At 34.8% G+C, this 27,982-nt stretch overlaps 1 protein-coding gene across 3 annotated transcripts in view; it reads left to right on the top strand.

Annotated features, from left to right (window-relative positions):
- Nucleotides 1-27,982, top strand: part of LOC6050416 (probable serine/threonine-protein kinase DDB_G0277071) — a 107,213-nt gene that overhangs the window by 11,673 nt on the left and 67,558 nt on the right. Inside the window, exon 1 of one of the 3 annotated variants that reach the window (XM_038249111.1) lies at nucleotides 21,622-21,873. The exons of the other annotated variants lie outside the window; for them this stretch is intronic. The gene's annotated coding sequence lies outside the window, so the exon portion shown is untranslated. Of the gene's footprint in view, nucleotides 1-21,621; nucleotides 21,874-27,982 lie in introns of those variants that run through there. 3 annotated transcript variants of the gene reach the window in all.

Genomic DNA, 27,982 nt, shown 5'->3' with positions numbered 1-27,982 from the left:
AAATCACCAAAAAAATGTTTCGTGTATAATTTTTTCAGTTTAGTCCTTATCCATACCTACAACTTTGCCGAAGACACAAAATCGATCAAAAATTCCTTCAAAAGATACATTTTTTTTAAATTTCCGTATATTATTTTTGTATGGACAGCTGCCAAATTTGTATGGAAAATTATATGGACAAACTAATGATACAAAATGGCTTCTTTTGGCATACCGAAGGCACCAAAAAAGTTTCAGCCGGATTGAAAAACACAAAAAATGGAATGACCGAAATCTCAGAGAATTGCTCATTAACATTTAAGATACTTAAATGACAGCTTTTTAGCTTACACACAGCAGATACGGAAGATATTTTTTTTTTCAAAAATCTCATTTTTAGAGAAAGTATGTTTTTTGAAAAAAAAAAAAAAAATACGTCTTCGATCCTTTTTTAAAGAATTATACTCATTGAGGAAGTGAGACAATACTGTTTAAATGTTATGAATTCAATAAACATTATTATTATATTGAAATATTGTAGAACAAAACTCTTAAATAGTTTTAAATTGCAAATTCAAATTTCCAATTGAAAATTGACGTATTCAAGTTACAGTCAGCTTTGAGTATAACTTTTCAAAAAAATGATAATTTTCCAAAATTAAATATAGCCATCATATTTAACGATATCTCGGAAACTTTTAAATCGATTTTTATGTAAAAAAAAATAAATCATGGTGATATTTTCAAGGTCGGGTTTAAATTTTGGACAGGGTCATTTTAAATTGTTGGGCTAGCTTTACATTGAAAACCAATCAAATAGTTCGGAGGTATCGTAAGTTAAAAAATAAGGGTAGATTAAATGACACTGAGAAAAACTAATTATTTACAAAATTGAAAACCTTTAGATGCTTTATGTGAGCAATCAGCAGTCCGATCCAAATCGATAAAAAAATATATGAAATTTTCACAGCTTTTCGAAAATACTTTTTGCAGTAGTAACTTCTTCATGAAGTAGGGGAGAGGGGGTAATATGCATCCCCTAAGGGAAAACTGTGATTTCTCAACCGTTACAGCATTACTGTGTAAAAATTTTGTTCGATGCTCTAAAACAACTATTATTCTTCGTCATCCATGTGGAAAAAGTCTTTAAAAACCGCAAAATTTTGAAAATATCAAATTTCAAAAAAAAATTATTCATTACAAACAACTATGCGGGGCAATATGCACCGCAACATTGGGGCAAAATGCACCGGGTAAAAGCAGTTTTCACTAGTCACCACTAGATGACATCGCTGTTTTTACACAGGAGCTTCACAGCGGTGCATTTTGCCCCGACCGCGCTTTTTGCAGAAAATTTAATTAAAAATGCATTTTTTGATGTTTTTGGAATCATCTATCTACAGAATGATGAAGATTATGGCAAAATTCTACACCTCAATACTTACAATAACAATAAATGCTTTTTATATTGTCCAAAAATCATAATGAAAGCTCAATGAAAATTAGATGAAAACACAACATTTTAAAGTTTTGCAAATAACTTAAGCTGTTTTTATTCTACGATGCTCAATTTTTTCCAGCATGGTTTAGCAACGTTAAGCTTCCAATTTCTATGATTTTTCCTCGGAAAATTCTTCCAAATACCGTGAAAAGCAGGAGGTGCATTTTGCCCCGGGGGGTGCATATTACCCCCTCTCCCCCGATATTTTTTAACCGCAAAAAACTTTTCAGAAAAATTACCTGAAAATGCCATTACTTTTGAACGATTATCAAAAAGTTAATAAGGAGTAATTCTCGCTGAAAGTGGACCACTATTTACACAAGGTGCTCAAAAATCAAAAGCAATGTACTTTTCCAATAGCCCCCACCAAGTTATGAAAGAAACCATGTTTGGTTGGTTGAATTTGTCCTCACCTCGGCGCCACGAAGCTAAAACATTTTTTTTAATTGGTAATTTTTTGACTTAGGCGCGTCTACCAAATTGCTAATAACTTTGCAAAAAAATCAACGAACCCTTGATGTTTAGGGGTGTTTTGGAAAGGAAATGAGCAGAGCTTTCGAATGCACTTGTCAGAAAAATACCGTTCCATACATTTTTTAGCCATAAAACAACAATTTATTTTTAAAAGTCATTTTTGAAGGCCGGCGCCCCGCTTTATCGAAAAACTGGCAAATCCATTCGAAAGCTGAGACGATTTCACATAAAGGACCAATAAATCTAAGGTGTATGTTCCTCCTATCTTTTTTAATCTTATTTTGATTCTGAGAGCGCAGCGCTCCGTTCGTATTTCGGGCGCCCAAAATGTTGCATTAGCATGCCCCAATTTAAGGTTTTGTCAAACAATATACAGTATGTAAAAAAAGTATTTACACCCCTTGGGCACTATGCACATTTTGTGATGAAACATGTAAACAATTTAATGTTGACATAAACCTAGTACTACGTTTTGTTCAGAAACTCATGCCGAACATTTTGCTGCAAAAAGCTCATGAAAAGATGTTTTCTATAAAAAGTTACATAACAAATACTATTACAAAAATAAAAATGGTGCAAAAAAAGTTTGTACACCTTTCGAAAAATTAACATAAATAAACTTATTTGTTGACAAATCACCATAAATCCTGTCTCCCAACTCCAAATAGGCATCCTTGACTGATTAAAATAATAATTTGGATTGATTATAAAGTTTACTAATTACTTGGTATAAAAGTTTATATAACTCTGGAAATTCTATATAAAACTTATCTAAACTTAATTTTGCAAACTTTCAATTTAACTAAATGTCAATATATTACCATAGAATTGCTAAATAAACATTCTGGAGTGGGTATAACACCGTTTTGGGGGTCTTTGTATCGCTAGAATAGATTTTTCGTTGGAATTTCGTACCAACCCGGAATTACGTCGTCGGAAAATCCGCCGGCATTCTAACCGGTCCACAATTAACAAGTCAACCTATGTGGCATCGGAAAGGGCATAAAATTTCCGATCTTTTGATACCCAGACATCTAGGTTTTCTATAAAACCCACGTTTTTAAATACCTGGGCAAAAAGTAAGTTTGATCCACGAGAACAAAAATTACGAAATTCCATACATTTTTGGCAGATTGCTCAAACGAAACCATAACAACGTTTTTGCCTAGGTATTTAAAAACGTGGGTTTTATAGAAAACCTAGATGTCTGGGTATCAAAAGATCGGAAATTTTATGCCCTTTCCGATGCCACATAGGTTGACTTGTTAATTGTGGACCGGTTAGAATGCCGGCGGATTTTCCGACGACGTAATTCCGGGTTGGTACGAAATTCCAACGAAAAATCTATTCTAGCGATACAAAGACCCCCAAAACGGTGTTATACCCACTCCAGAATGTTTATTTAGCAATTCTATGGTAATATATTGACATTTAGTTAAATTGAAAGTTTGCAAAATTAAGTTTAGATAAGTTTTATTTAGAATTTCCAGAGTTATATAAACTTTTATACTAAGTAATTAGTAAACTTTATATTCAATCCAAATTATATTTTTAATCAGTCAAGGATGCCTATTTGGAGTTGGGAGACTGGATTTATGGTGATTTGTCAACAAATAACTTTATTTATGTTAATTTTTCGAAAGGTGTACAAACTTTTTTTTGCACCTTTATTATTTTTGTAATAGTATTTGTTATATAACTTTTTATAGAAAACATATTTTCATGAGCTTTTTGCAGCAAAATGTTCGGCATGAGTTTCTGAACAAAACGTAGTACTAGGTTTATGTCAATATTAAATTGTTTACATGTTTCATCACAAAATGTGCATAGTGCCCAAGGGGTGTAAATACTTTTTTTACATACTGTAGGTGCTCACTTTTTAAAAGATAGTTTATTATCCAAGGATCAAGATGCACTATCGATAATTGACCAATATTTAAGGTTTTGGGTTCTGCCAGGCAATTTAATGTCGAAAAGTTGTTTTTCTTTACTTTTTTTGTTGTTAAATGCTTATTTACAATTTGATGGACATTTTTACAGTAAAACTAATGAATGTAGCATGTAGGAAATTTCACTACGAACATTTTTCTAGAGGAGAAAACGTAATTTCGATACTCCAACGCAAAGATATTTGAGTTTTAGTGAGAATAAAAGTGCCAATTTTATAAATTACCCAGAATTAACAAGCACGGCCTATTATTCACATGCGGCATATGTTTTGGAAGCCAATGTATGGTTTCTTACAGTTATTTAGGTAGCTGAGTTTGGATCTACAATTAAATTTCAGATAAACAGTGAAATTTCGAGCCACACCCAAAATTTATTTGCGGTAATATGCTAACATTGAAGATCTGGCAACCCTGTCTCGAGATAGCCCCACTTAAGTGATATTGATGTAAAAATAGATGAAATTTTTGTACAATTCCATCATATCAGCCATTGTTGGTAATACGTGAGGAAGGCTCCAACCACATAGGTGGATTAAGTTAGTTTTTTTATGATTTTGTGGAACGATTGTATACGTCAGTCATTAATTAATGACGATTTCCATAACTTTGCAAGGAATAGAAAAATCGCTCCCAAACATTTTCACTACATGCAAATAACATTTAGGCGTGGCTCAAATATCACTGTTCACTGTTTATTTGAAATTTGATTGCAAATCCAAATTCAGCGACCTAAATAACTATAAGAAACCATACTTTGGGCTCCAAAACATTTGCCGCATGTAAATAAAAGTTCGTGCTGGTTAATTCTGGGTAATTTATAAAATTGGCACTTTTATTCTCACTAAAACTCAAATATCTTTGCGTTGGAGTATCGAAATTACGTTTTCTCCTCTAGAAAAATGTTCGTAGTGAAATTTCCTACATGCTACATTCATTAGTTTTACTGTAAAAATGTCCACCAAATTGTAAATAAGCATTTAACAACAAAAAAAGTAAAGAAAAACAACTTTTCGACATTAAATTGCCTGGCAGAACCCAAAACCTTAAATATTGGTCAATTATCGATAGTGCATCTTGATCCTTGGATAATAAACTATCTTTTAAAAAGTGAGCACCTATATTGTTTGACAAAACCTTAAATTGGGGCATGCTAATGCAACATTTTGGGCGCCCGAAATACGAACGGAGCGCTGCGCTCTCAGAATCAAAATAAGATTAAAAAAGATAGGAGGAACATACACCTTAGATTTATTGGTCCTTTATGTGAAATCGTCTCAGCTTTCGAATGGATTTGCCAGTTTTTCGATAAAGCGGGGCGCCGGCCTTCAAAAATGACTTTTAAAAATAAATTGTTGTTTTATGGCTAAAAAATGTATGGAACGGTATTTTTCTGACAAGTGCATTCGAAAGCTCTGCTCATTTCCTTTCCAAAACACCCCTAAACATCAAGGGTTCGTTGATTTTTTGCAAAGTTATTAGCAATTTTGTAGACGCGCCTAAGTCAAAAAATTACCAATTAAAAAAAATGTTTTAGCTTCGTGGCGCCGAGGTGAGGACAAATTCAACCAACCAAACATGGTTTCTTTCATAACTTGGTGGGGGCTATTGGAAAAGTACATTGCTTTTGATTTTTGAGCACCTTGTGTAAATAGTGGTCCACTTTCAGCGAGAATTACTCTAAGGCTTTTTTGTTGCCCTGAAATATCAGGGGGCAAAAAAGGCTTTTTTTCAAAAAAGTTCAAAGTTAAAATTTTTAATGGAACTGATCACTTCAAAATACATTCCCCTGTGTTTATTATCATTGTTATGCATGTTTGGGTAAATTATTGTTTTAAATTTTGTTGAATGTTCTATGTTCTAAACCAGAAATGCGTTTTTTTTGCATTTTTTTTTCATCAAATCTTACTTTTTTTTGAGAATCAATGAGTGCATATCAACTGTACGGGTTGATATATACTGCATTTTCAAGTGGTTTTTCATTGAAATGTCAAAATTCTGGCTTGTAATTCCAATTATTGTATTTTCAATCCACCCCCACCCCCCATCCCCCTTTGCTTGCAGGGAGTCGTGGGAAAAAAACTTTGACTTATATTTGAAATTGTTACAGCAATATTTTTTAAACTTTCAGAAAATCACATTTTTTTATTTATCTCCGGTACCAAATCCAGAAATAAAACAAAAAATATCAAAAATTTAGAATTATATTTTTAATGGGAATTTTTATTTAAACAGATAAGGCTGGTACAAATTTTATATCAAAAATCAAAACAAAAAACTTCAAAATTATAAAGTAAATTTAAGTGCAATCAACTGAAATTGATTTAAAATGCATTCCCCTGCGTTTTAAATAATGTTTAACATGTTTGGGTTGATTTAAACATCTTTTGAATTTTAGAAAAATTTTCGATGTTTATCACAAAAAGTTTTTTTTTTTCATTTTTTTTTGTTTTCGTCAAATCGACGTCGTCGTGCTATCATGTCGCACCCGCCATTTCGACGTTCCGAGAAAAACGTGTTTTAATGTTTGACCTTGAATAAACAAAAACTAGAGCACGCAATGTAAACAATAACAAACACGTTTTGTTTGGTTGACCATTCTGTGCATTGTCCCGAAGTTTGGTTGTATTTGGTTGCTGGAGTCCCGAGTTATAATTACAAATGTTTACGGTAGTCTGACTTGTACGTGCGACAAACGCATCCTGACTTTCCTGACCTGAAATCCCTTTGGCCTTTTGTCGCACTTACATCAATTTTCATGGAGTGACAAGATAGCACGACAAGATTGAAACTACTTTCATATGTAAAGTGACAAAAATGCACGGAGTTTTTTCGGTTTTTGTTGAATATCTCAGGATTGAAATCGAATTTTGGGGATCTGTGAAGGTCAAAAGGTGAGGCATTGTGAGCTGCACAAAATGGCGTTCTTAACTCAATTTGGCCCAAAATGCACGTACGACAAGTTAGCACGATGGCGACGAAATCTTACTTTTATTTTAAACTAATGATTGCAAAACAACTGAACTAGTGTAAAATGCATTTTAAAACACTTTTTGCATTCAAATGTAATAAACTTTTGAAAAAAACTTGCTTGCTAATTTCTTACTCAGCTATTAAAAATTGTTTAATTTTAATTGAGAAAGCCAATTAATAAAAACAAATGTTTAAAGTTGAAGATTATGTGTATATTTTATGTTTTTGGTGAATCGGTATCATTTTGAAACGAATATAACATCGAACAAATGATGAAAAACTAACTATAAAAACTACTCCCTTTCGTCGATTCACCCCCCAACAGTCGTGCGTCGTGGTATAATTGCGTTACTTTCAGTTTGGCCACGATCGCGGGCCTCATCGAACGCGCGTACATTTTTTGTACTCCTGCAGATCCCGAACGACATTCCGACGGTCCGTCCTTTCATCAACAAACCAGCAAAGGACACCATCTGTGGGTGAGTGTGTGCGTTTGCGGCGTGGACACGGTGACACATCCATCAGGACTCTCTCTCTCTCTCTCGCTCCTCTAGGCCGTTGTTTTTGCGTGGTTTATCAAGTTTTTCCTCTTCGGGGAGTTTGGAGGGTGGAGTTGTGGGGTTGGAGGTGGTCAGTTCCGTGGTCGTGTCAACTGCTTCCGTCGGCAAGTTGGTGGTTTTTGTCGGTGCTGCTCCTGGTGGTGGTATATTTTGGGTTCTGCGGATTGATTTGTGGTTCTTTGGGTGACGACGACCGTACCGAGAGTCACGTTGGTGGTGGTGTCGGCGGTTGAAAAGAGTTCGTTCGTGTGTAGCAGGATTTCCGGTGGATTTATTGCGGAAAATACACTACTGGAAAAGCCACAGATCTGCTTCATGCGTGAGAATGAAAAGTTGAGTCCTCCGGGGTGGTGAGTTGGTGGAACCCACCTGGATTGATGGCGACGATGAAAAGGTCCGTGAAATGGTGACGGTGATTTTGATTCGGTGTGGTGCAGAGTGATTAAGGTTAGCTGGTTTGGATTAACAGTAGAAGTGAAAGTTGGAGTAAGTGATGAAAAGGAACTCATTGAAATTAAATTGTAAGAAATACATTGTAAACACCATCTTTTGATATTTTTTACATTTGTTTCTCTTTCCAAAGCATGATTTCAAGTGCGCCTTCAATTGTTTACAGCCAATCCGTATGTTTTGCTTTGCTCTACCAATGCTCTCACATTCGGTATGCCTTTTGATACAAACATACAATTATAATGATCATGATGAAAATGTTGCCTGGGTGGTCCCCAGGCAAGTCGGCCACTTATGTAAACAATCCATCGGAATTAAACGTTTGAATGGCGCAAATTTTCCCTCCTAGATTCGGCACGCTGTTTGACTTTCAACATTGTTCAAAGTTTTGCCCCGGCGCTGGCATGAAATTTTAACGACATTCAAGAAACATCGTCGGCGTAGCTCAGACCTTACGAGATTTACGACTCACCAGAGTCGACCTTCTTCGCTCGTTCGTTGTTGCGGGAAAGTTTCAAGAAAATGCCAAAAACCGCAGAAGCACACATGAAAATTGTACGAACACGACAACGTCTGAGGGAAAAGTCGCAGTTTTTGTGGGGGTTCAAAAGGTATTATCGCTCGAGTCGGGCTCAAGATGAGAGTGAGATCAACAACTCAACAACTTTGCGTCTTAGGAGGAGAAAACTTTTTGCTGAATAGAGTTATTACCTTCGGGAGAGACAACCTCAAGTTGACACCACCACATCGCGCTGTGAAGGAACTGCTGCGTACAGAAAGGACACCAACCAAAAGAGAGCGAGTTGAGAGTCACTCGACCATAAAACGGTCTGTTTTTAACCCGTTAACGAGGTAATTAGAGGGTGCCGTTTTACATGATTTATGATTTTTAGGCAGTGCCATCGGAGCGTGTTACATTCTGAGTGTTGCTTAGAGAACGCACGACCATACGTGTGTTCCGGATGTGTTTTGTGGGTGCATTCCTGGATGTTCGCCAGAAAATGGAGAGAGCAAAAAAAAATCGATAGAGTGTCGTGCTTTGTAACGCATGGAAACGCACGTAAATGGTTTGGCGTTTGTAATGATGAAGTGGTGGCACGAAGCGAAGTTTTATGGTTCAATTGGGAAGTCACGCACGCGATTTTATGCACGAAGCTGGGAACATCAAAGGAAAATAATAACATAATAAGTTATTTAAGCTAACGGGTTTGGTTTTGTTTTAAAGTCAGCGAAAGGTGGTTTCATCTTTGAAACAATAAAAAAATAAAAATCAAATTTATGGTCAAGGTACCCTCCTGAAGTGTCCAAGTGATTAATGGATGGTCCCTATTTATTTTAACTAATATTTTGTCTATCCTTTTAAACACTCAAAAAAATTAGTTCGCGTAAACGTGAACAGAGTTCATGCCAACAGGAACCAGGAAGAAAACTGTTCACTTTCATGGTGCAATGCACTATAAAAGTTGAACGGGTTTCTTCCTGGTTCCTGGTAGCATGAACTCTGTTCACGTTTACGCGAACTCATTTTTTTGAGTGTAGCATCTTTCAATGATTTTTAATAAGGCTGTGGCTAGTTATTTTATTTTAGTTTTTGTTCCTAGACTCTGGTCTGAAAATAGCGGGATGCTGCAAAAAACATTATTTTGAATTTCAAGTTTATCTTCCAAAATGTGGAATCGAAATGTTCAAAAATTCTTAGTTATAGTTGTACTGCCCACCATTGAAAAAACGTTAACACCAGAGGATGTTACAACGCATCTCCTGGAACTTGAATTTCACTGAAAAAGTGTTTAGACTTGGCTGCTGATGCGAAAAACCAAACGGCTAATATGTCTCTCTTATGGGAAATTGCCTTGACGGAGATTTTGTGACAAACACTAAACCGCGTTTTTCTCGGAATACTTGATTTGGCGAAAAAGCCGAATTTTCAATTATGGGCAGTGTACTACTCTTTAAAATTTTGAAAATATCAATGAATTTCTTTAAAAAAAATCCTCATTGGACTGCCTCTGTGTAAGGTTACATAAGATTCAAATTTATTTTTTCTGTGGTCCAGAAAATTTGATTTTTAAAAAACCTTTAAAGGCCCTTTTTGATGAAAAATAATAAAAATAATACAATGTAATACAAAATGAATTACATGATATAATACAAACTGTACGTTACCCAGAAGCCTTTTATACGCACTTTAATTACTCTTTTTTGTTGTATATTTTTTATGAAATGAATTTACAAAATAGCTTGACAATCATTTCATTTAAAAATTCGTGAAATTGCTTTAAAATGATAAATTAATATGAATTTCAGATAATAAATTGCAACAAACAAAATTTCGAAACTATTTTTTTTGAAGGCTGTTATGTTTGTCAAAGTTTATGTTCATGTTGATTGAAGACTAGGGTGGTTCACGATCAGGTCGCTTAATATTTTTTTTTTTTCAATCCAAGCAACTTAGTCCAAAATACCATTTTCTTCTCGCATTATTCGCCGTCTAGGACCAAATTTATAGAAAGCATCTAAGCAAACCTTCAAAAAATATGTTTTTGTGCGTAGTACTTCAGGGTTAAGATTTAGAGGTATGCAATGTTTTTGGCACATTAAGAGTTTAAAAAAAATTAGAAATCCAAAATATGATCAAAAATTAATATTTTGACATTTGACTCAAATCAGAGGGCTTCCAACCAGCCATGCCAGATATACAGAAAAATCTGTATTTTACAAATTCGTTGATCCCAAAAATTATAAAAATCAAAATATGCAGATTTTTTTATAATGACTTTATTCAATAATTCCAACAATTTTGTAATTGGATTAGGTTTTACTAAGATTACAAAGCTTAAATTAGCTGTTTCCAATTTGAAAGTTTCTTCTATGGCTCTGAATTTAACATGATACCGATAAAGCACAGATTTATTTTCTGGAAAATACAGATCTCTTATCAAATAATCTGGCGTCGTTGCTTCCAACGATTCCAACGAAGCCATGTTGAGCTTTTTCAAATGTCACTCTTCATTTTAAAATAATTAGAAAAAAAAATTAATTTCAATGACATAATTTTTTCTCACAGTTTAAATTCTAGTTCAGTGACTCCAAATAAAATACATTCTCGAATTAGTTTGTAATACATCGTAACAGCCATCACGACCTCTGATTCTTATTTGATTTTTTTCTCTAAATCAAAGCGATTTTTATAGTTTTTTTGTAGGGCAAGTGATTTTTCGTGATTTCGCATAAGCCGCGTAATCCGTGAAATTTGGTAAATACCGCGAAATTCAAAATGATTAACTGTCAAAATACAGTGTAGGGGAAATCTACCCTTTCCAATCAAACACCTATCTTCGTCATATAGAGAGTTTGATGCTCGATTAAAGCTCCAAAAATACTATTTGGGCTATAAACTTACCAGCAACAGCACCGCCTCGAGTAAGCACTCAAATGTATGCCACTTACTGGCCAAAAAGAGCACATTTAATGACGGATCTGAATGAAATAAAATCTATTATCAAAAAATTTAAAATGAAAGCCCCTGGTGAGGATGGCATTTTTTACATTTTAATTAAAAAATTACCAGAAGCAACTTTAAGTTGCTTGGTCAAAATTTTCAACAAATGTTTTGATTTGGCATATTTTCCCAGTAGTTGGAAAAATGCCAAAGTAATTCCGATTTTGAAACCGGATAAAAATCCTGCTGAAGCCTCAAGCTATCGGCCCATTAGTTTGCTTTCATCTATTAGTAAATTATTCGAAAGAATAATTCTTAATAGAATGATGACGCACATTAATGAAAATTCAATTTTCGCTGATGAGCAGTTTGGATTTCGCCTTGGGCATTCAACTACTCATCAGTTGTTGAGAGTTTCAAATTTAATTCGAAGCAACAAATCTGAGGGCTATTCTACTGGCGCTGCTCTTCTAGACATAGAAAAAGCATTTGACAGTGTTTGGCATAAAGGTTTGATTGCGAAATTGAAAAGGTTTAATTTTCCGATTTATATCGTGAAAATTATTCAAAATTATTTGACGGATCGTACTCTGCAGGTATGTTATCAGAACAGCAAATCTGATCAACTACCTGTACGTGCTGGCGTCCCTCAAGGAAGCATTTTGGGTCCAATTTTATACAATATTTTTACTTCTGACTTGCCTGATTTGCCCCCAGGATGTCAGAAATCACTTTTTGCTGATGACACAAGCATCTCCGCCAAAGGCAGAAGCCTTCGTGTCATCACAAGAAGATTACAAAAAAGCTTGGATATTTTCAATTCTTATTTGAAAGAATGGAAAATTACTCCAAATGCTGCAAAAACTCAACTTATTATTTTCCCTCACAAACCAAGGGCTGATTATCTTAAACCAAAAAGTCATCAAATTATAAAGATGAATGAGGTAAATTTAAAGTGGGAGGATCAAGTGAAATATCTTGGACTTGGTTTTGACAAAAACCTTACTTACAAGGATCACATTGAAAGTATCCAGGTTAAATGTAACAAATATATTAAATGTTTGTATCCACTTATAAACAGGAATTCTAGACTTTGTCTCAAGAATAAACTGTTAATTTATAAACAAATTTTCAGACCTGCCATGCTTTATGCTGTGCCGATCTGGACAAGCTGTTGCTTAACCAGGAAGAAAAAACTTCAGAGGATTCAGAACAAAATTCTGAAAATGATTCTGAAACTTCCTCCTGGTTCAGCACCAGTGAACTTCATCAATTAGCCGAAGTTGACACTTTGGATGTTATGTCCAATAAGATAATTGATGCATTTCGACAAAAATCATTGCAGTCTTCAGCTGCATTGATCCGCTCTTTATATAGTTTATAAGTTAGTTTTAAGGTATCCCTTTTCCCTTTTGTACATGTAGGACCTCCTACATTTGAAATCACTGAATAGCGAAAGCTACAATATTTCATGAATAAATGAAAGTTGCTAGTATTTAAAATTGAGGTGAAAAGTCATCGTTTGTGATTGGACACTCAATAATATTTTAACTGAATGAATGTACATGGAAAAGAAATTTGAATAAATATAAATTAAAAAAAAAAAAAAAGCACATTTAATGCACTTTTGATCATAATTTGTATTTTGCGAGACCACTTCTCATCATTTTGTTGGCACACACAGTGACACACACGAGAATCCCTCAAACGCTTATAAATATCGCCAAAATTAACTTTTCACTTTCGCTTACTTTTTCACGGCGCTTAAGATATGACATTGCTTCCAACTACCGGCAACATGTTCTTTTGATCATTAGTAAGGCACTCACTTGAAGAATAATCCCGAAAAATGTAATAAATTAGCAAGCGCCATCAAAAAAACAAACGCGCCAAGTCGTTTGACGTTTCAATTTTCACTTTGCATTCCAATCGAAGGCTGAAGAAAACCGAACGAGAGACGAAGGCAAAAAAGAACAAAGGCTGGCCGTCAACACCACCAGCAGCACAGCCAGCGATGCCAGGAAACTTTCCCTATAAATGCCACTTTTCGTGAGTGTTCGTTTGAACTGTCAGCGCAAATGGCAACACTCGACAGAGTGTTGGAAGAAAAAGAACTAAGCCGATATTAGAAAAATGGGCGTGGCCCAATGCATTCGCCTCGATTAGAATACCCTTGGGATTTTTTTTTTGTTAAATGCTTGGTAAAGAAATAGAATAACTTTTAGTGAAAGTGAAAATAAACAGAAATGTTCACAAAAACTTGCTCTACTCGTTGGTGTACTTGGTTTTAGTAAAATTCAAGGGAGACTCTAGATTATCCAGCATCATTCAAACACGACCGCTTATTAGGATTAAAATGGGTAGATTTCCTCTATTTAAACATTGTTTTGATTTAATTCGAACCAGTGTAGGAATTCGAGCGAGAAGATGGAAAGCATTTCTCGTTCGCGAGCGAGGGAGAGAACTTGTAGTATTTTTCTCTTCTCGCTCGCGCTCGCATTTTCGTTCGCGTTCTTGCTCTCGCCGCGAGCGCTCGCGAACGCCTCGTGCTAGCCGTTCGTCCCAAGCTAGCAATTTGTTTCTCATGCTTATGAATGCGAACCAGACGATATTCTCGATTTCATTGGTAGGTTTTCAAACGAGCACCTACAATGAACTCAAATTGATGAGCGATGAACTCAAATGACGTAAAATGGCACAAACAGGAATCAGGGAGTAGGAAGTAGGACGCGAATGTCAAGAAAATGAAGGAATTCGATGATAAATGGGAGAGAATTGAGCGAAAAGAGACCGGAAATAGTCATTTTGCTTCGTGCGTGTTTGAAAAGATCTCAGTGCAATCGAGAATATAAAGGTGTAACTTCAATCGCGGTGTTGTTTTTTGTTCGTTTCGCGAACGGGCAATTCTGGCTCGCGAGAAAGCCCGTTCGCGAGCGGAGGAGAGCACGGGCAAGCGGTGAGTTTCTCTCGGCAGCTCGAGACTCGCGGCGAGAACTCGAGAGCGAGGATTTTTTTTCTCGCAAGAGCGCGAAAAAACCAACACTGATTCGAACAATCCGCAAGATTTTTGGAACTCTAGTAAAACAATGCAAATGGGCCAATGACGAAGTATAAACAAAGAGACTATCCTGCTCACGTCAGTTGATGTTTACATTAGGAACGACCAAGAAGACCACGCAGAGCAGTTTTAGCTATTTCGTTTTTAAATCTTTGTAACATTCATTTAAATAACGATGAAAAAATTGAACAAAACGTAAAAAAGGTTTCAAAACAATTAATTTTTTTATCATAAATATAGGGTTTTTTTAATACAAATATTTGCCATGCTGTTTGAATTTTTTTAAAGCATAATTTGCACATTTCAAAAGATTGCCACTTTGTATGGAGAAAAAGTCACACAGAGAAGGTTAAACATTTCGAATTTAAAGGCCATGTTGTTTGTGCACGATCCCTTAGGATGTGATTAGTTAAAAAAAAATTAAGGATGTACTTTTTTTATAAATATTTCAGCAAATTAAATTTCTAGAATCTCAGTAAAAATTGGATGACTGAATCACAAAATCTGCTAATGAGAATTCTACAAAATTTTGCAAAATTTTACAAAATTGAGCTCATAATTTTTGTTGTCATGAATATTTTTTGTCAGGGGGAAATATTTTGTATTTTTAACAACTGATAACTTTTTAAAATGTCCGGGACCGTGGCGTAGGGGTAAGCGTGGTTGCCTTTCACCCAGTCGGCTTGGGTTCGATCCCAGAAGGTCCCGGTGGCAAATTTTGAGACAAGATTTGTCTGATCACGCCTTCCGTCGGACAGAGAATTAAATGTTGGCCCCAGTCTAACCTAGAGGTAAGGTCGCTAGCTCAATCCAGGTGTAGGAGTCGTCTCCCTGGGTCCTGCCTCGGTGGAATCGCTGGTAGGCAGTTGGACTAACAATCCAAAGGTCGTCAGTTCGAATCCCGGGGTGGATGGAAGCTTAAGTGTAAAAAGAGGTTTGCAATTGCCTCAACAATCAAGCCTTCGGTCATCTAGTTTCGAGTAGGAATCTTGCAATCGAGAACGCCAAGGCAATGCTGTAGAGAGAATAATTTGAGTTGAACTTTTTAAAATAACTTTCTTGTACTATTTTTTTCTTAAATAACAAATTTTTGCGTTAATTATCGACAGATTTTAGTGTCACCTGAGAACACCTTACGCTCTTCAACGTTCAAGATAATTTCTCCACCAATGTTTGAAATCTGCCCTAATCAAATATATAATTTCATTTATTACCATATCATTCCCAAGAGGGGCGTCAAATCCACTTTGCCAGAAGTATCTGTTTGCTCGATCTTTGCTTTTTCCGCTTCGACGCTCCATTTTCCGCCAATTTCAAAATCCGTGTGTGTACTGCTCTTCAAAAAGTAAAAATTATTCACATGACGACGACGCCGTCATGCCAAGTATCGCTTTCCCTGCTGGGAGCTTCAAGCCAAATCCCAGTGTAAGCCACTTGTCTGCTTTTCCAACAAACCCCTTTTCAGTTCAGCTTTCACCCTAAAAGGGTTGTCTGTTGTTCAAGACGCTCGCACCAAGTTGTTTCCGCTTAAGGTGTTTATTATTTTTATTTTGCCAGCCATATCCAAATTTACATATGTACGTCATTAGCAGGCATTATCACCTTGCGACTTGCGACGACGACTCTCAAGTGGAAAATTGTCATCGCCGTCGCGAGTGGAAAAGTTTTCCCCGAGTGAGAGTGGCTTTTCCTCGAAAGCGATAAGGGCGCAGTAAAAGTTCGAACACGAGTTTTGTTTGTTGTGCTTCATTATCAATTTGAGAGTGGTAGAAATGGCAGTGTTGCCAGCAGTTCGCGTGTTACACGAGTGTGAAAGTTTGGAAAGTTGTTTAATTTCACCGAGGAGGGCAAATTTTGCAAACTGATCTCTGCTCGGAATATGAATTAGCAGGTCTTGATGCTGACTGAATCTCCAAGGAAACAAATGAGTACGAACAAGATGCCGTCTTTTTTCGGGAGGCACTTAAGGAGAGCAGGACTCTTTTGAGCAGTGAATATGATATTTGTCTTGAGAGCACCAAAAAAGCAGCAGGTGTGGAATGAGATGTGTGTGTGTGTGTGTTTTAAATTTATTTAGCACTCTTGAGTACGATTGTAAGCAGCACGATTTCGCAGACAATAAAGTGGAAAATGGAGAAAAGTCTTACATGGATCATGAAAAAGGGTTGCTCCTCTTGGCACAGAAATTGGTTATGCATACAGCGTCTTAGTCTTGTTTGGCTGTGTGTTTTATGGGCAATGATTTCTTTGGAACCGTGTTGCTTCATTTCTGTTTGTTGAAATGGTATTTCGAAGATATATGAGTTGGGGGACTTCTGCATAACGTGGAGATGAAATTATGACATCAATTTTATTAAACCAGTCTACTCCTGGAGAAAATGATATGCATATGATGTTTGTGCAGAAACGGCTTTTGATGATGTAATTAAATGGCTCTTGAAATATATCATAAGTAAATTTACCCAACTCACTATTCCCTTTGACTGAAATGTCGTTTTTATACACGCTTTAAATCTTTAATTCCGTTTCGAATATTCTTATTTTCCTTTTATTCTACAGTGACGTAATGGATTGCTTTTCATCACCAAAAATAACAGAGCTGAAAAGTTTATTATGGCAATACACGACTCGTGATGAGAAAACCATAAACTTGTAACATTTGCGATAAAACTTTTATTTGAAAAAAAAAATATATACCAATTTAACAAATTTTTAACTCGGTCATTTTTTAACCAAAAACAAAACTTTCTTATTGAACGTTCTATAAAAAAGAAAACGATCACATAGTGCAAAATAATAGCTCCCAATATTTAAAAACATTAAGAATGTCTGGAAGCCAGAAAAAAAGTTATAAACTTTTTCAACTAGGCCGATGCAAATATTTAAAAAAGTTTTTGTCCCTCGGCCCTGGCCGAGGTCAAGGGGGGGGCAAAAAAATAAAAAAATATAAAAATTTAAATAACAAGCCATAGTCTTCACATTTAAATGAAAAAAGTGTTTTAAAATGCATTTTACACTAGTTCAGTTGTTTTGCAATCATTAGGTTTCAAAAAATCTAAGATCTGACAAAAACAAAAATTGTATCGAAAAAAAGATTTTGCATCGAAAATTTTCAAAAATATTAAGATTTTTAATAAACCCAAACATGCTAAAAATGATTTTAAACGCAGAAGAATGTATTTTAATTTGATTTCAGTTGGTTGCACTTGAATTTTCATTGAAATTTTGAAGTTTATTGTAAAAATATTTTTTGCCCCTGATTTTTCGGGCCAATTTTGAAGGGGGTGACAAAAACTTTTAAAAATATTTGTACCAGCCTTAATGTAAAATATAAAATTTCGGAATGCCGTTAACTCATTTATAAGAAGGAAATTTAGAAAATTTATTGAATGAATGATTTATAAGAATTCATTTAAATTATACGGATTATGCTTTTGCTGAAACTTTAAGAAAAACTAAATCATCTAAACACTCTTAGTGCAAATACTGTCAGCAATAGTTTCAGAAACAGAGCAGGGAAATAGTGAATACAGATGAAAAATGAATCACGATATTTCAAATTGAAAATGTTAGATTATTAATTTTAAACGTTAAAGTGCATTTTAAAATTGGAGGAAGGCAAAATTAATACAAATTTGTATATAAATTAAATATTATTGGTTCAGAATATTGAGGAATGGAAAAACTATTTCATATTTCTGAAATCTGATAATTTTTAACATTATTAAGGGAAGAAATTTCAATTATAAGTAATAATATTTAGATTTAAATGATTTTTTTTGCTTTATATTTACCTAAATGATTGGCTGAACCTTGTGACTTTGAGGTGGAATGTTTTTTGTGTGAAAAAAAAACAAAAGTTAAGAAAATAATCATAGTTCTTGAATTTGTAGATGAAATGGCTTTGTAAAATGCCTTATATTTGCTCACGATTGTCTTGTAACCTTTATTAAACTATGTTGATTTCAACGATAAGATACTTGACATTAAAAATTACAATTTAACCACTTTTTGCAGGTCTATTTTAAAAAGATGTTTAACGTTATTTTTTCTTTGGGACCATCCATAAACCACGTGGACACTTAAGGGGGGGGGGGGAGTATGGCGATTGTCCACGCTCCATACAAAAAAGATTTTTTTCCCTTTGAAATAAACTAGGAATTAAAAAAAGGAAACAATCCCAGTTTGGCATGAATTTCTTTTAGGTTGACTGATTATCTGAGTTTTCGAAAGAAAAATAACTTTGAATTAGTTTTGCGAGAATAGAATATAGAATACTTAATATATTTATGACCTGGCTTCGATTTTTTTAATGATTTTTTTTCCTGCTTGTCATTTTCTCGAGGTGGTAAGTTTGTTCTACGATGGTTTGAAACAAATTGATATGATGTCCCTATTTGGACAAAACAAATATTGACAATCGTGACTTTAAATTAAAAACGTAACAATATTCATAAACTGAACTACTAGATCTAAAGAACAATTAATAGTAGTTTATGCAACAAGTTGCAAAAAGAGGATTTTTTCAACACGAGTCGTACATTTATCCAACGAGGTTCACCAAGTTGGATAAATACGAAGAGTGCTGAAAAAATCAAGTTTTGCAACGAGTTCCATACAACATTTTTTGCAATTCCAAAAAACACACACTGAGTAAAATTTCATGTCAAATTTTCATGTATTTTGTCAATAAATCATTTAAATCAAAAAAATGTTGAAAAGTGTTACTTTTCGAAACAAGCGCTGAAAAGTTCAACTTTTCAGCACCCATTTGAGTGCTGAAAAGTAGAACTTTTCAGCATTTATTTTGAAAAGTGTTGCTATTCGATTCTGTTATTTTTGGTACAGAAAAGTAGGCTATTTCGTCGTTCCAGAATGACAGGAAAAGTAAGTAGTTTCACGACGGAATTGCAAAAAATTTATTTATAGTGTTTTTTTTTTTTCTTACAATAACAAACAATTGTCAATTCATTGTTTTCCTTAACTTCTATATCCGATCTGTGGTCCAAAAATTTGTAAAATGCTCAAATGTATACGATTTTATTAAAAATGAAAGTTTACCAATATTTTTTCACAAGTTTTTTTGAATAAAAATCTAGGCCATTTCATAAATCAGGGACTTTGGATAATCGAAACTTCGGATAATCAAGGCATCAAATAATCGAGGTTTCAGATAATCGAGTCTAGACTGTACCTTTTTTTATTTCGTTTTTGGCGACTGAGAGACCTTGGAAAAACGTGATATTTTTTCTCAACTACATGTCTGAAGTTTTTTTTGCTTTTTGGGTGTTTTTTAATACCCCTGACTCAAGGCGGTTTCAAAAACACCCAAAAAGCAAAAACTAAAAATTTGGTTTATTGGACCTTTTAAAAAAAACTCCAGATATGTAATTTACATCACCAAGTAAAATTACCATATAAACCCAAATATAACTGTCTCTAAATTTGGTTCGACAAAGTTGCTGGGGTTGGAAAACCCAACAACTTTCTGCAAGAAAATATCCCAACAATATTCCTGAAAAGTTAGATTTTCAAAGTCACCCTAACTAATCGTTAACCACTCTAACCAAACCAATAATTGATAGAATTTGACACAAATTGCAAAAGCTTGAATTATTAAATCAGATTATGATGCATGTAAGAAATAATATTATTTTTACAATAGTTGTTACAAAAATTATTAAACAAAAATCTATTCAAACAAATAATTTCGCTTGCTAAGAACAATGCGTACTTTATTCAGCGTTCAAAATTGCACTTTTCTTCTTTTTTCAAATTGTTCCTGTATTTTTCTTTTAGAATTGATCCTTATGTACCACCTAAAATAATGATCATTTAAAAAAAATGGAGGGTGTTAAATTTGGTGGTGCGATATTTCTTCTTTGTTGATGTGATTTTAGCTTAAATTTTGTGGAAAAAGTTCATTTACACGAGAAATATCCAAATGTCACATAAAATCTGTTCCCATTTCCATATTTAACACATTAATTATCTTTATTTACAGCGTCATAAGAAATCATATCAAACGGGTCAAATGTCAGTGTTTTCCGCAATACTTTGATTTTATTTTTTTTTATTTATAGGGCCGATGCAAATATTTAAACAAGTTTTTGTCCCTCAGCCCTGACCGAGGGGGGGGGGGGGCAAAAAAATAAAAAAATATAAAAATTTTAATAATAAGCCATAGTTTTCACACAAAAACTTTTAAAAATATTTGTACCAGCCTAATATTCTTGAAACTTTTTCTTCTTACATTTATGATTTATTTATTTATCCAGCGTGATGACGGTAGCTCTTGTACATAAACTATTCCAGCACTATTTTCATCCACATCAACCGGCACGCGTCGTCATCATCACCATCATCATCAACAACAACATCCAAATCGTCTTCTATTCTGGTTGCTTTTCACAATCCTTTCCACGTTTCGAGAAAAAAGAGTTTTCCCAAACCTAACCTCACCACACTCCACCATCAATTCCACCGTCTCATTTTCTCTCCCTCTCTCTCCTCCACCAAGCTCCAACACGCTCTCCCACTCTCGCGCACGCTCGCTCCCATCGAACTGAGTAGAGTTGTCTCTTTCTCTCGCCTCTTTTTCTCTCTTACTCTCACTGTGATGAACAGAGTTTCAGGGGGAGCCGCCGAAGGCGGCCGGAAGGGTAAAGGATTTCCCTCTAACAACACACATATGTGCGGTGCCGCCGTTGCCATTGTGGCCACGAAGGAGTCCCCCCGTCCCGTCCTGAACCCACTCTTCCCGCATCATCACTTTTTAAGGTTAGGTTTGTCGAAAGAGATGCAAGCTGGCGCGCTCTCTCTCCCGATGAAGAAGAAGGTCGTCGGAGGAAATGTTCTAATTCCGCCACAGAGCCTCAACCAACCTGGTCGTCGGTCCACGGTCGGATCGGTTTTCTGCGGATGAAGGGGCCAATCTCGCACGCTCTCCCTCTCTCTCTGAATCTCTCTTGGCCAGGTCGACGCGTGGCCAACGACGGCGTTCCGGCACGGCACTATCTCACCACACCACACGTCGGTCGGTTCGGTTTCGGTCAGGACGTCGTCGTCGTAGACTTCCGCGCGCGTGTGGAGTTGAACGCCGGAGTTTGTCCCAAACGGCGTGTGGCGTTCGCGAAAAGCAACGCAGTTGCGGCAGGCCAATTGTGGCCGTCCGCAAGCAGTGTGTGTGTTCTGGGAGAGTCGATAAGTGAATTTCCAACCCGTGAGTTCCGGCGTCGACGGAGTTCAGAAGACCACCGCGGGTAATCGGTAAATAAGCCGGGACTCTGGGTGTGTTGTGGGATTCGCAATTTTTACAACGTCGCCGCCGCTGCCACCGTAGGCGGCCACCAGCTTGAAGAGGTGAAAACCTGTAAATTGGTGGTTTCGTTGAACGACGACTAACCAGCAGCAGCAGTGAGGCATCGACGGACGGTGCCCTGGTTGATTGGATATCGTAGTCACGGACGTGGTCGCTGGTTTTGCAAAAGGTGTGTAACGTGTTACGCGTTTGTGTGTGGGGGGCTAGTTTCGGAGTTTCGCCGATGGAAGGCTGTAGTTCTCAGTCAATGGACTGACTTGGTGAACATGGAACGAAGAACAAAACATGCTCCCCCTGGCCCTGGTCTTCATGGAGTGCAGGTTGAAGATTGAGTTAAATTGAGTGCTGTGTACGCTGAACTGGAGTCTTGTGTAGGGGAGCTGTTTATTACAGGGATCCATATGGTGGACAATAGGCGATAACTGTGAATGGATTTTTGGTACTCAATGAAAGTGATATTGATGGATGATTCGAGAATAATCCTGTGATGAGTACAGATTAAGGGAATAAGTGATAGCAGTAGCTAAGTCAAGACTTTTTCAGATGGAAAGAGAATGAATTGATAATATCGGTAAATCTTATCAAACCATTTAATCATGAAAGAATTGCAAAAACTACGCTGAAAACTACGATCAATTATTACAAATACAACTCTATATTTTGGAAGTAAATACTTGTATTGATTTTACGTGAAGTTCTGTTATATATTTTCCCCCAGAATTGAGATAATTGCATTATAGTTTATTTCCAGTCAGTACCAAGTGCCCCCATTGAAATATCCTTGCTTAGCATGAATTCATGGAGAAACCTGACTTCTTAGCTCTCAAAATACTCGAACTTTATTACGCTTAGTACTGGCTATAAATGAACTTGAATGTGATTATGTTGATTTGGAGCTTATCTAAAATCATACAGAATATGACAAGAAATAAACAGATGAAAATTGAAGGTTGGAATTTTGACTTTTTATTACATTGAAATTTTTTTTTCTGTCAGTTTTTGTGTGAACCATTTTGCCTGTGTTTACTAACATTCCCTGTATCGTCGCTTGTGTATTATGTTGAAATAATTATGCATAAATTTTTATAATGTCCCTAATCCACGCTTTTTTTTTTAACAATTTTAATCATTCAATATGAGAAAAATTTAAAAAGAAAAAACTGTCTGGAAAAATATGAAAAAAATGCAAATTAAAACAAAAATATGGAGCAAAAAAATACAAGAGAAGTAAAGTTTTTCATAGAACAATTTATGCTCAATATGATCTCCGCAAAACGGGGAATAACTTCGATGAAAATGGCAGATGGAGGAAGTTAAATAAAAAAATATTGTTGGAAAATATGGTTGTCTTGCAATCATTATTTAAAAAAATAGGATTAAAAAAAGGCGAAGTACATCTATTGCTACAATAATTCACTAGAATTCAAAACATTTTAAAATAAACTCAAACAAGCTAAAAATGGTTTTTAAATGCAGTTAAGTATGCAGTTAAGTAGTTCATTTTAATTTGTTTTCAGCTAATTGCATAAAATTTTCATTGAAATTTTTAAGTTTTTTTTTTTTGTTGCTTCCAAAGAGCTCCAGGCATCATGGTCATAATACTGCATAAAATTACAAAATATCAAAGAATTTGTGAAAATAAATTGCATTTGCTATAATTACTTAATTTTAAAATTTAATATAATTTAAATAATACTAAATTTGATGAAAGCAGAAAAAACCGTTGAAAATTTTTCAAATCGTTTGAAAGTTGTATGCCTAAAGTTTTCTTCTTGAATATTTTTTTCATCTTATTAAAAAAAACCTTTCAAACGTGTTTTATATAAGTTTAACTACAAAAGATTGACATTACTTGTCTTATTTTGTGATTTCTAATTTAATCTTCAGTATTTTTATGTTAACTATTTTTTATATCCTGGTTGGTTTAAAGTGATAAATAAATGTTTAGAAATTTGTTGTTTATCGATTTTTACCATAGTTTTTTTTTTGCTTTCGATGATAAAATTCGATTTGTAGACATTTTTTTAATGCTCTTTGATTTTTTTGGAAAAAATTGTATCGCGTAGGAGTAAAATACTTAAAATAAAATTTATACTGATCATATTGAATTAAATTATTGTTTTCATCATTGGTTTTATTATTGGCCCCTAATAAGGCCGTTGCAAATATTTTTCACCCCTCGCCCCCCCCACCCTTCAAAATCGGTCCGAAAAATCAGGGGGCAAAAAAAAACTTTTTCAAAAAACTTCTAAATTTCAAAGGAAATAGAAGCCTAACCAACTGAAAACAATTAGAAATGCATTTTCCTGCATTCAAAATCTTATTTAACATACCTGGGATCGATCAAAAATATATTAAATTTTTGTGAAAATCCAATGTACAGCACTGCAAAAAGTTTTTTTTCGGCGAAAAAAAAAAATTCTTCAATACTTGCATATTTTTAACACTTATGATTGCAAAACAACTGGGCAGGTGTAAAATACATTTTAAAACCCTTTTTTCATTCAAATGTTGAAACCATGGCTTGTCATTTAAATTTTTATATTTTTTTATTATTTTGAAAAAAATATTTGCAACGGCCTAACTCAAATCAAATCAATTGGACTTATAAAAACATAAGTTAATTTTTCTGTCATTTCACTTTCAAATTTTTCCAAGAAAACTGGGGGGTTGAAAATAACTATGTCGACAAATTAAAATTATCTTCAAAAACTAAAAAAATAGCGTCGGTTGAAAAAAAATTAGAGAAAAAATCAATAACTTTTTTTGCTTTTATTTTATCAAAAAGAGCAGTTTTAAGCTTTTTACTAATTATGAGCAAAAGACCTGAGGAATTATTTTTAAATTAATTCACATTCGAAAGGTAATGTAACTAAAAAACTGTAAAAATTAATAAAACACGGCCTCCCATCTTTGAGAATGCTCCATATTAAAAGTGTTTATTTTTAGTGATAAAAATAAAGTTTTCTCCTTTGTTCATCCACTAAAGATTTTAAAGATTGTTGATTGTCTTATGAAAATCAATCATGATCACTAAACATTATTTGAATTTTTCGATTATTTGGACAATTTCTTAATTTGATTTGTTTAGTTGTAAAGAAAATGGTCCAAAATTATATTTAAATTAAAATGCATTTTTGTACAAATTTCTTTAAAAACTTGTGTTTTTTTTTCAGTCATATTAAATAAATCATATTAAATAAAAAAAACTTTTTTGACATTTAACTTTGTTTGGCTGACAAAGGTATATGAACAATAGAGTCATGCCAAGTGCTTTAAACAAATATTTAAACCGGCTTTTTCAAATCATTATGGATAATTTTTACCTTTATACATTTTGAAGAAATCTTGAGCAATATGTAAGTTGCATCAATTTCACATAAAAAAAATCCTGCATGGTTTTATTCAAAATTTAACAAGTTTAATTAAAAAAAATATTGAATAAATTCAAATATTTATATTTACACCAAAATCGAACAAGTTTCCCAAGACAAATACATGTTGTTTGCAAACCATTTGAAACTGCAGTATGTCATCTTCGACATGAAATAAACGAATCAATTAAACTTAAGGCTGAGTTCAGTGACTGCAAAAAAGCAGGGATCAAGTCTCCCAAAAAGCCCTATTTTAGATAATTGATTTTATAAATAGTAGAACGATTTATCAAACATCAAATGTGTAAGGGTTTTATAGTTGATAAATTTATTAAACTATTCGTGCATAAAAAATAATCTTTCGAATGAATTGAAGTAATTGATTTTTCCCATAAATCTAAAAACAAAGAAAAACGATCTTAAGAAAAGGTTGTGAAAAAGGTTAAATATCATTCTAAAAGAATATATATTTTTTAATTAATTGTTATGAAATCAAATCTTTAAATAAAATTACTAGATAAAAAAAACTGTTCCATTTTTGAATTAAATAAAGTAAACAGATTTAAAATTAACTGTTCATTGAAACTATTTTACGTAACTTTTTCAAGAAAATGCTAATTTTTTGCTCCAAACAACATTCAAGTGTGAACTTTAAATACAACTTATACTAGCCTTATTATTCTTGTAAGTGGGCTGAATTATTGAAGTTCTCTCTAGGAAAATAATAAAATTATTTTAGAGTTGCATAGATTTTACATAAAATTTATGATTGGACCCTAGTCTTGTGTCGTTTCCAACTTCATTGTTTCAAAATTTAAATTCCTAGCCATTCTTCACTGTAAACAAAACGAAACCATCCCCACCCTCTTCGATCTCCACCATTTAACCGGCCGTCGACTTTTTAATCATGCATCCAGCAATCTTCGTTCCAATCTTCCCATTCCAACCCGGGCACGAAAAACACCATATAATTTCCACAGACAAAAGGGTCAGTTTAAAGTGCGCCCTCTGCTGCTGCTGTAGATTCCAGGCTCTTCTTCGCCGTGTTAGATCCTTGCATGATGGTCGATTAAATTAATGAGCTTCCTGGCTACCAATCTTAAGCAACGTTCCGAACCCCTTGTCATTTTTAAGTCCGCTTTCCACACACTCATACGATGGGTGGGTGTGTCTGGGTTTTTCTTCCCTTGTAAGGACTCTCCAGCCTTTTTACACAATTTAATTTCCAAGCTTAATGAAGGATACACGTACGATTGCCGTGCGAGCGGCTCTTTTGTGTTATTTAATTTTCACCATTCACATGTGTGAAGTTTTTCCGGGGGAGGGTGGTAAAAGGATTAGATAAACGAGGAGTGATATAGTTGCGAGCAGGTCCGGAAAGGTCCTTAAACTTTTTTGATGTCCTTTTTTCACCTCTCCCCTCTAGTAGTGTGTGCGTGTGGAGTTGGCCATCAAAGTTTAAAATAGTTTCCCGGGCACCCGTCGCCGGTTTCCGGCGAATTAGTTTGGAAAAGTTTTGTGTCCAAAAATGTGTGTGAGTGTAAATGTGGGTGTGTGTGTCCCACAAGTCGATCAATAATTTGGTTCTCCATAATTGAAGCTGGGACTCTAAACCAAGCCCCCCTCAGCTACGCACGCAGACCAAGCAATCAGGGCGACCAGATTAGGTTCATTTGGCTGACCATAAAATCGTCTATAAATTTAACCATATCAGCACCACCACACCCACATCCACACAATTCGCCATGATTGCGGGTGGACCCCAGAAATTGTCACCAGAGTGCACCACCACCACCAAGTGCGCCCGTGGGTATGCAATTGGCGCGCGCGGCAAAAATTGCTGCAATCCGCACACCCACACACACACTCACTCACAAAAACCAACCAAACACACATAATCGCCAATTACACGTTGGTCAGCTTGGTGGGCTTAGATAAACCAGACCCACTGAAAATAAACAAGGATAACACTTCATGAATAAAAGGATTTTCAGCGAGTAAAAACAAAAACAACAGCAAAAAAAATCGTCAGCACACACACCAAAAGCCATCGAGTGTCGAATAACGACAGCTGCAGGGCGACAACAACACAAAAAAAAGCGTGTGTGCGGGTTGCATACATTCGGGCATATTGTGCGTATGGTGCAGGAAAAAAAGTGAAACTACAGCAAAAAAAAAACGAAAACATCCGCACTGGCGAATTTAATCAAACTGGTAAATCTGCCTCGTAATGTCATTTAATCCGGCGGACCACAGAGTGGTAATCCCAGGGCCAAGCTGGCTGGCTGGGGCAGTCGATTTTGCTGTTTGCACTGCGATCATGTGGCGATGCTGTGTGTGAGCTTTTTTGGAGGTTGAGAAAAAAAAATTGTGGAGTTTTTGGAGGTTGAGAAAAAAAAATTGTGGAGTTTGGGACAAATTTGTCGTTTAATTTAAATGGAGTAAATTTAAGAGGATTTTCACAAAACACTAGAATGTGATGTCCAAATTATGTGATATAAGTGGATTTTCCTCCAATTGAATCCCTTTTTAATAATTGTGTTTGTGATACAGAGCTAAAATTGTCATTTTAAAAACATTCACCCTGGATTTGAGCTTCTTACAAATTTCTTTTTAACTGATTACGTCAAGTTGACTCTTAGGCAGGTAACTTTTGGTGTTTCATATGAAAAGTTTACAATTAAATTTATGTTTAACTTAGTTTCTTCAGTTTTAATAAAATGTTTAGAAATTTAGGTTAAGTTAATTAAAAGTTTCTTATTAGCTGAAATTTCATCTTAATAAATATCAATGTCAACATTCTCTGAGAAATTTGTTCTACAGAAAAGTTCAAGATGGTATGTCAGAGACATAACCGAAAGACATAGGACCAAACAATTTGAATGTGTTTTTGGATTGCTAGTG

Source organism: Culex quinquefasciatus, chromosome 1 (assembly GCF_015732765.1).
Source record: "Culex quinquefasciatus strain JHB chromosome 1, VPISU_Cqui_1.0_pri_paternal, whole genome shotgun sequence".
Classification (NCBI taxonomy): Eukaryota; Metazoa; Arthropoda; class Insecta; order Diptera; family Culicidae; genus Culex; species Culex quinquefasciatus.
Note: the sequence above shows the minus strand (reverse complement) of the source record. Positions and strands in the feature narration are given on the sequence as shown.